Below are 10,344 nucleotides of genomic sequence, written 5' to 3' on the forward strand. Positions count from 1 at the left end.
TGATCCCAGGGTCCTGGGATTAAGTTCCACATTGGGCTCCTTGCTCGGCAGGAAGACTGCTTCTCCCTCTCCCACTGCCCCTGCTTGTATTCCCTCTCTTGCTGTCTGTCAAATAAATAAATAAAAATCTTTAAAAAAATAAATAAAAGGGTACATGCCAGATTGAATTTGAGTCCACCCCAATGAACTCATTTTAACATAGTTGCCTCTTTAAAGGCCCAATCTCCAAATATAGTTAGATTCTGAGATGCTCGTGCTAGAGTTTCAACACAAGAATTTTGGGGGGAAACAATGCAACTCATGTAACTAGCAATACCACTAAAAATGGAATATCGACCTAACTAAAATTCGTACTTTCTCTGAGATTAAAAGACAATTCAGTCCAACTGACAACAAGATTGAAAAATCTAGAGAGTTGTACCTGTTATGTGTGAAATCTTAGGGCAAGAATATGTTTAGTTCTTCCGGGAACTATATTTTTAGTCATTAAATAATAATTACCAGTTTTTCTGGTACTGAGAAATCAAAAAGACAGTGTTAGCCACTTTAATTCAGTGGTTTATAATGGCATTCAAGTGACACTGAGAGCGACACGATGGTTTTCCCTTCACATTCCTCTTAAAACACAAATCTAAAATGGAAAACTTGAAGGCTATTCAGCATTGAGGGAAATGGGAAATTCTTTAAAATGTACTTGCATTCTTGGTTGGTAAGTGAAGTCATCTTCATGCATGGAATTAAAAAAAAACTTTTGACACAATTACAATACCTGTTCCTTTAAACATAGACATAATATGCATCCAAGATTTTATTTCAAAGTGAAATTTTCACTTTTCTCTACGTTTTTGTTCTAAAACATGCATAAAAACAGGCTTTTTTTTTTATTTTTTTTTTTTTTTGCTTTTGGGCGCTTCAATTGTTTAGCAGATCTGTTTCACACTTTTTGGTTGCAAGCAACATATAGGAACTTTGAGTAATTTTAACAGAAAAATTATTCAGTTAGGTCACAGAACTGAGGCTGAAATGCTTGGCTCATAAAAGGACAGTTTAAAGGGCTGCTATTCCTGGCATTATGCAGCCAATTTACTGCAGCTGCAAGCACTGCTGAGTCTCTCACTGCTACCAAAAGTATCCCCGGTACCACCAAACCTGCAATGATCTTCCCCCTCCATTGACCCTACTTGGAACCATGCGTTTAATACCCAAAGTCCCTAGCAGGTGTCTTAATGGTGGAAATGCAGACATGTATTTGCTTCCTAACTAAAGTTATAGCCTCTTCATTTTCCATGGTAGAGGTAGGTACTGGAAATCACCCTTCAATAGAGAGCCTACATGGTATATGAGTAATTCCATACCGGGAAAGTACTCTATGAGCTGGGGGATAGAAAATCACTAAATTTGTCACATTGCCTAATAAATTGTCATGTGAGCCTAGGGAACATGGAAGGAAAATCCTTTATGTGTTAAATTGAATCAATTTCATACCAAAATTTGGGGGAAACTCCAAATCTCAATTTACAGACTTAAAAAAAAAAAAAAAAGCTTAAGTGTTATTAGGCATTTTAAAATAGCAGTAGCTCCTTCAGTAATTTCTGAAAAATAACAGGAGGTTTTCCTCAAGTAGATGCAGAATAGTATATTCATAGATGGAAAAAGCTCATGATATTATCTTATTTGAGCCAAAATTTCAAAGAATCCTGGGATCCATGTCTGGCTTCATCAATAAACTCAGTACTCTCATAAATGAATTCAGCTCTAGAAGTCATGGATAAAGTGGCTTGAGGGTCCTGTCATCCCAAAATACATATAGGCTAAAGTATAGCTTCAAATTTTGCTTCAAATCTTGCTCTGTAAAGGCTGCTTAATAATAATCAAAAAGGGGATGATTATCTTTACTTACATAACAAACATTTTACTAAATTAATTTCTTGGATTTCATTGTTCAGAAATTCTAAAATGATGATATAGTCCAAGAAAATATAATGCATAACTAATCATCCACTAATCAGACTTTAAAAGTGTTATTATTTGGTCATACCTGTTTTATCATACCTGTTTTTATGTAATCACTAACATATATAATAGATAAATTCTAATCCCTTTCCCTATGTCTAGTCACTTTCCCTTCACTTGAGATAAATATTATCATGAACTTAGTATATATACTTGCAATCTTTTTAACACATTTACATATACATATGTATTAGTGAAGAGCATATATTTTGTTTTTTATAAATGTATCATATATTTTATATATTATCATTTTATAATTCTTTTATCATGTTTTGAGATTTATTTTTTGATACATTAATTTTAGTTCACTTATTTTAACTGATATGCTGTATCCCAGCTTATAAATTTATTTTATCTATCCTTACTGATGGACATTGTTTGTAACCATTCCCTTTTTGTTTTCACCAGTAATGCTTCAATGAACATTTTTGTACATATCTTTTTGTACGTTTTTTCTATAAATATAAATTCTGGGCTACAAAGGCATGGGACAATTTTTATTATGCTTGGTGACTGAACATTTTTTCATCCTATATTATTTTTTAAAAAATTAAAGAAGACAGCCTGTATTTTTACCAATCCCTAAAATTTCTAGTTATACCTTCTTTTTCTTCTTGCTTTTACACCACAGAGGTAAATCTTTCTAATAAGATAAAATGGGTAACAACTTAAATGACTCTTCTCAGCATTACAGCTTTGGGTAACGATTTAATTTGCCAATGCATTCGTTTTTCCCTTGAAAAGCAATTTTGTTGTATGACTGGTGTCCTTTTACAAAGTCCTGTGAAAATGCTTACTCATGAAAATTAAAGACAGATTTTCTTTTGGAAAAAGTATCTCCAAATTTACCAGCACAAATTGGCAGAGCCAGGAGTATTTCTATAAAGTTTTGGGAAAACAAAACCTAATTAAAATTACCAAAATTAGACAAACAAAATCCCTTGAGCAAGAGTTTAAAAAAAAAAACAACTCTTACTCAGTTTTGAAGATTTTAATAGGACACAGTGTTTGACTATACAAAAAAAAAAATCATTAGACTTGAAGAGAATTTTTCCACAATCGTTGTTACATAGATATACATTTATCAATTTCCTTTTCATCTATCCAAGTAAAGACTTTCTATTTTGTCCTACTGTTTCCATCTATTTGATCAAGAACTGAGGAAAAATAGCAACTTGGATTTACCACTGTTTCTATTAGATTCTGAAAATAAAACATAAGCTATCCTATAACATGGGTGACTTGTCATGGCAAGTTTGATTAATCTAGTAAAAGATGTTGGGGGCATTCTTTATTACTGGGTCTCTGCCATCAACTAGGATTTAATTTCCATCTTTTCTTGTTTTTCAAGATAATATTGTCTAAATATGCAGTTTATAAAAGCAGAGAGGTAAGTTAATTCCCACATCCCTCCTGACAACTTGGGCTAACTTTGCAAAATTAAAGTAGGGAAGTAGGTTTAAGTGTGTGTGTGCGTGTGTGTGTGTGTGTGTGTGTGTGTGTGTGTGTGTGTGAACTTAGGTGCCCTGCTTCTCTGATTGCTCCCATTCTGAAAGAAAGGAAATGCCCCCTTATAGGGCAAAGATCCTATCTGGTTACCAGCCAAATATATTCTGGACTCTCAGACAAGGGGAATATTTGAGGTCCAGAGGTAGACAATCTCTGGGGAGAGTGAAGTGGTTTTGTTAATGTAAAGAAAAATAAATTTGCTTGAATATTTGCATGCTTCCACTTAGGCAGTGTATTGACTTTCCTTTCAGGTCTGCACAGAATCTGGGCAATGTGAGTGTGAAGTTCCTGAGAGTTGAGTTTTCTGGAGATTTAAATGGGATTTCTCCTGATTAACTATTTCTTGTCAATACTAGTATTTAAGCAAAGTCTGATTATCTATTGTCACAGTGGTTGGATGGATGACTGCTCTAACTGGGCAGTTGACCTATGTCATTTTACAAGACATTTTTAATATTAATGTGTTATGTTTTTAACAATTTGAGAAAGGGATAAATCAGTTTGGTTTAGTGGCTGGGAAAAGCATCAAAGGAACAAGCTCTGAAACACAAAAGCTGGGTAGAATTTTTATGTGTGAAAGGTAGGTCAGTTAGAGAGCAAACCTGAACAAAGGTATAACGGTGATGGTCATCCTGAAGTATGAAATTGCTCTAGGTCAAAAACCACTCTACAGCAGTACTGAGATTAGAAGCCAAATTTCCCCACTTCTGAGTGATCATTCTATTTTCTCAGCAGAATGAGAGAAAGTTACTGTCATTCACACAATTTTAGGTGAGTTAGCTATCCCTTATAAATAACAATATATTTATATTTATAAAATATATTATATATTGTATATTGAGAGAATAAACAGAAAATATAAAATGGGAACAAGAGGGTTTTTTAAGGAATAGGTAATAGTATAAAGAAAATATAATGGGAAAATGTGATTTTTATGTTGGCATTTTAAAAATTAAATAACCAGAGGTGCCTGGGTTGCTCAGTGGGTTAAAACCTCTGCCTTCAGCTTGGGTTGTGATCCCAGGATCCTGGGATCAAGCCCCATGTCTGGCTCTCTGCTCCGTGGGGAGCCTGCTTCCTCCTCTCTCTCTCTGCCTGCCTCTCTGCCTACTTGTGATCTCTGTCAAATAAATATATAAAATCTTAAAAAAAATTAAATAAACAGAGTATATATCTCCATACCCTGTTTTTGTTTTTAAGATTTTATTTATTTATTTGACACAGAGAGAGCCAACTGATAAAGACAAACACATGTTTATTAGTTCAATTTAGGGATACAAACGTTTCATTAAGCTGTCACTATGCTTAAAATCCTCATTATCACTACAAAAACGTATCTATAAGGTACATAACGTCCCAATTCAAAGTAACAATTCGACTAAGGGTTAAATGTAAACACCTTAACCAAATTACGATCTCAGGTAATAGCAAATTAACAGTTAACTTTAAACTGGCAAAATCAGAAACAAAGATTAAATACTTGTACATGTGTGCATGCACGCGTGTGCGCGCACACACACACACACACACACACACACACACTCTCTCTCTCTTAAGAAAAAGGTAAGTTTTCACCTCCAGGGCAAGTCTCGTGTTAATGTACTTTACATCCTTCAAACTGCAATCTAGCTGCGGCCCACCTGTTTTAAGTAAACCACCCCTTGTCAGCTAAAATTGAGCATAACATTCATTCAATTTCATGGTGTTTCAACATGTACCTTTTAGAAATGATGAAGTAAGGGAAACTAACCCCTAATCAACCACTGAAGCCCATTAAAGTGGGCTTATTTGCATACTTTGGCCTTATATGGATAACATGGTCCAGAGAGCTGCATGAACTTCCAGGCTGAATGAGATACAGGGCTGTGGCTGATGTTTTCTTGTACAGACCACTCAGAACTCACATGGCAGCTGAAGTGTTGATGAGTCTGTCATAGATCAGCACTTCTTGGTTATTTGAGCAGACAAAGAGGTTCAGAAGTATTGAAGCTGGAAACTACAAGGAGTTCAAGGCCACTGTAAGTGTGCCATTTAGAAAAATGCATCTAAGTACGTTTGGGTTATTGATATTTAATTAGTGCTCTTGAGATTTCATTCCTCTAACACATGATCCACCTTTCTGATATAAAAGTGGGAGACTTTATAAAATAAATATTGACGGTTTATTCAGTGTAGTATTTCAGCTTGTGAGGGCTAAGAGAGAGCCAAACAACCCAGAAGTGGATTTTGGCAAAGAACAGGGGAAAAAAAGGTCTGTTGAGTGATTGACAGGTCAGATTCTGAGGAAAAAAATCACTCCAACTCCAACACAGATAATAAGGTACTTCTGAATATTCAAACACATCCTGTTATTTTGAAAGTTTAAATAAAAAGAAAAAAGAATCATAGAACTAAACTTAAAAATACAACTCAAACCAAGATAATCACATAGGATTTTTAACACTATAGTTCTATGCTACCAAAAGCTTTATTTCATACTTGAAAATTTTCAAAGCCATGTGTTGTATAGTCCAAGGTCAGAAACCTTTGATAAGAGCAAGTTCTACATGCCAGAATTATCTGTATTGTTACTTAGTTTATGTATACTTCAGTAAGAACAGTTAACATTTGAGAATTTCTACAACCTGATGAGTAACAAATTAAAGAGAATGTGTTATTTGATGTCTACCAATATAAAAAGAAAATTTATGAAGTGTATCTTTTTTGAACAACTTGATTTTAATGTTATATATATACACACATATATATTCATGTATATATGAATAAGTGGCATATTCACTTTCTTCATGTGCAAAATAACTGTACTTTTTTCCATTCATTGGACCCTATTTTACATTATCATTTGAAAAAATCCAAATATTCAAAATTATTTTATTGTCAGAAATATGTGAGAAAACACTGATTTGTTAAAATAAGTTACAAATAGAAAATATTTAAATTTACCATGCAGTTTCAATACTCAGTCAAGATTCTTTTTTTTTTTTTTTAAGATTTTTTATTTATTTATTTGACAGACAGAGATCACAAGTAGGCAGAGGCAGGCAGAGAGAGAGGAAGGGAAGCAGGCTCTCCACTGAGCAGAGAGCCCGATGCAGGCCTCAATCCCAGGACCCTGGGATCATGACCTGAGCTGAAGGCAGAGGCCTTAACCCAACAAGCCACCCAGGCGCCCCTCACTCAAGATTCTATATTTATTTTTTGCTCAAATAACACATTTCTGTAGCACTTATGATGGTTAGACCCTTGAAAGATGATAGGAAATATATGTATTGGTCCTTGCCCCGGTTCCTGGCACAGAGCTCCAAACCCCTTGTAATTATCTAATTGATAAGAGCTACAAGCATCTTTTGTTCTAATATTGGTTTTTGATCCTGGTTTCTGACGCCCAACTCCTAAGTACTTTTGAATATCCTCAGTGATAGCAGTGTCTCATATTCTAATGAGTCTACTCTAGATGGGCTCCTAGATAGGATCTGATCATCAGAGAGACCAAGCCATATTTAGAAGCTTAGATTTTCAGCTCCATACCCCATTCTCCAGAGGGGTGAGAGGGACTGGGAGTGGGGTTAATGATCTCTCATGCCTACATGATGAAGCCTCCATCCCCAAAGCACACTTCTGGAGAGCTTCCATGTTGCTGAAAACATGGAGATGGGGGGAGAGTAGAATGCCCTGAGAGCATGGAAGCCCCATCTCCTTTCCTTTTCCTTTGTCCTATGCACCTCTTCCATCTGCCTGTTCCTAAATTACATCCTTTCATAATAAAACAGTAACCTCATAAATAAAATGTTTCTCTGAGTTCTGTGAGCTACTTTAGTAAACTATTGAACCCAAGAAGGGAGTCATGGGAGCCCCAATGGGTCAGAAGTACAGGTGACAACCTGGAACTTAGCATTGACATTTCAAATATGGAAGAACAGTCTTGTGGGACTGAGGCCCTAATTTGTGGATTCTGATACTAACTTCAGCTAGCGTTGGAATTGAATTGAATTCTAGGATGCCCTGCTGGTGTCACAGGGAACTGCTTCTATCTCTCCCAGTGCATACATTTGGTGACCAGAAATGTCAAAACTAAAGTGCTATATATGTGAGTAGTAAAGAAAAAACATACAGGAGAAGGGTTTCTCCTACTGGATAATATTCCATACATTTTGTTTTTTTTTAAGATTTTATTTATTTACTTATTTGACAGACAGATCACAAGTAGACAGAGAGGCAGGCAGAGAGAGGGGGGGAAGCAGGCTCCCCACTGAGCAGAGAGCCCGATGCGGGGCTCGATCCCAGGACCCTGAGATCATGACCTGAGCCGAAGGCATAGGCTTTAACCCACTGAGCCATCCAGGCATCCCATTCCATACATTTATTAATACTAATTCATTATTCACCCTAAGACCCCTATGATGTATTATCTCTGCTTCACAGATTAGGAAATTGGGCCGAGGTTAAGTCATTTATCCAATGTTACATTACTAGTAAAGGGCAGGGTCCAAGTTTTTAAACCACACTCCCAATGACCTATTCTTCACACAGATCCACTCAAGAAAAGACTATGTGAGATTAGAAGCTAAGCAAAGAGGAAATGTCATCAAATTTGCATCACCAATAATATCTATAAACTGTTGTCACTCTAATTTGTCAGATACAGAGACAATCATTGAACATACATCCAGTTTAAATTTGCTTCTGATGGAATTTTCATTACAACGATTAGTGGTATGATTTACAACTATCTCAGTTATTTTTCAGGAGAGAGGGGCATCTTTGTCAAATATTTAGTCCTAAGAGAGTTTTTCCATCTTATTGAAAATGAAGACACTTATCTCCTGTGACATGGTAACATTGTTATGGATTTTTGGAGAGGCAAATTAAAGTTGTTCAGTTGTTAAATCAGAAAACAAATCCTCAAAGTATTATATTTATTTGACAGATACTCAGCAAATGAAGTCTATTCTCAAAATACATATAGTTATTTATTGCTTTTTATTATTTTATTTATTATTCATTTATTGAGACATTTATTATCTCAGTTGTAGTATTTGTACCAATATCTCACTTTGGCAGAACACTATCATGAGAACATATATTTGCATTCTACTTGTCATTGAACTCCTCATCACTGCAAGTTAAGCATCTACTCAGAGTGGATACATCCAAACCCTGTCTGGCATTTCACTAAGAGCAGTGCACATGTCTGTGATAGAGTAATGGACTTACAAATATAGGTAGGCCTGAAATGAAAGGCAAGAATCAGTGTATTGCTATAAATTTAACTGATGCTACTTTTTGTTTTTAATTAAGAAATCCAAATTTATTTTTTTTATTTTTTTTTTTTTAAAGATTTTATTTATTTATTTGACAGAGAGAAAGAGAGATCACAAGTAGGCAGAGAGGCAGGCAGAGAGAGAGAGGGAAGCAGACTCCCCGTTCAGCAGAGAGCCCGATGTGGGGCTCGACCCCAGGACCCTGAGATCATGACCTGAGCTGAAGGCAGAGGCTTAACCCACTGAGCCACCCAGGCGCCCCCAAATTTATTTTTAATTAAATACAATTATTTAAGGACTACATAAAAATGAGTCAACATGATTGTTCAAGTAAAAATTGTTATGGTATTTTATTTGGCCTTCAGATATTTTATGAAATATAATTTAGAATGTGTATTTTACTATATAGTCTCTTTACCAATTTAAAATAACTTAAAAAGTATAAAAATAATACAGTATGTTCCCATAATTTATGGGAGATCCTAAAGGATGGTCTTAGAAGTGGACCCAGGAAAACATTGTCTAAAAGAAATCACTAAATGATCCCTTCTAATTCTAAAGGCTATTTTCCAAGAAAGATCCAGTGGACATTCTAACCCACTGAGCCACCCAGGCACCCCACCAGTGGACATTCTAAATGCATATTACCCTACAAGGCAAATATTTAGACATGACCCTTTAAAATCATTATGACTATTCCAACATGCTTAACATTTTTCCAAAATAAAAAATTCTTTTCTTGGGGTTATCTATAAGGAATATTGAGTCACAAATATAACACATTTTTATAATGTCATATTAGAAATTCTACAAATAGCTAAAGATTGTGTTAAAAAAAGTTTTAAGTGATGGTATAAATTTTGGACATGATAAAGACAGAAACACTACTCTACTCTAAAACCTCATTTATCTTAGAGAGTTGAGGACATTTGGTCCCCCCAGTTAGAATATTTCTGTTATACTGGCTCTATACCTTGAATAGTTACAGTCCTTTATAAATACAGATTAAAGAAAAAATACAGAGAATATCTGTTTTACTTACCTGGTATATAAATCTAGAAAATCTGAAGCTTGATCTGAAGTACTACATATCTATCAGAGGCCGGGGGTGTCAATGTTTACAGATAGGGGCTGACAGGAATAAAATGCCAGGAGCTTCTAAGGACAACACAGGTTATCAGATCTCTCAGAACAAAAGACAAAGTAGGCAATAGCAGAATCTCTAGTTAAATGATATAAAATCCTCTACATTTGTTGTTATGTTACTGGATATTAGATTTATTAAATTATGTTGTCTCTTTCTTTGTTTATACTTCATTATAATCTCCTTGAACAGACACAGTTTGGAGGTTTGCTTCACTTCATATTATTACAATTGTTATGTATGGAATCTAGAATCTTGTTAGAATCCAATGAGTCTTTCGTGAATCAAGCCCTACTTTTTGAGACCCCAAGACAAATTCAACATAAACATATATACTTTTACTATACAGTATTAATTCAACTAAAAGCACTTACATTACTTTAAAAATATTACTTATTGGGGTGCCTGGGTGGCTTA

Source organism: Enhydra lutris, unplaced genomic scaffold (assembly GCF_002288905.1).
Source record: "Enhydra lutris kenyoni isolate GAN:26980312 unplaced genomic scaffold, ASM228890v2 scaffoldscaffold49, whole genome shotgun sequence".
NCBI classification, from domain to species: Eukaryota; Metazoa; Chordata; class Mammalia; order Carnivora; family Mustelidae; genus Enhydra; species Enhydra lutris.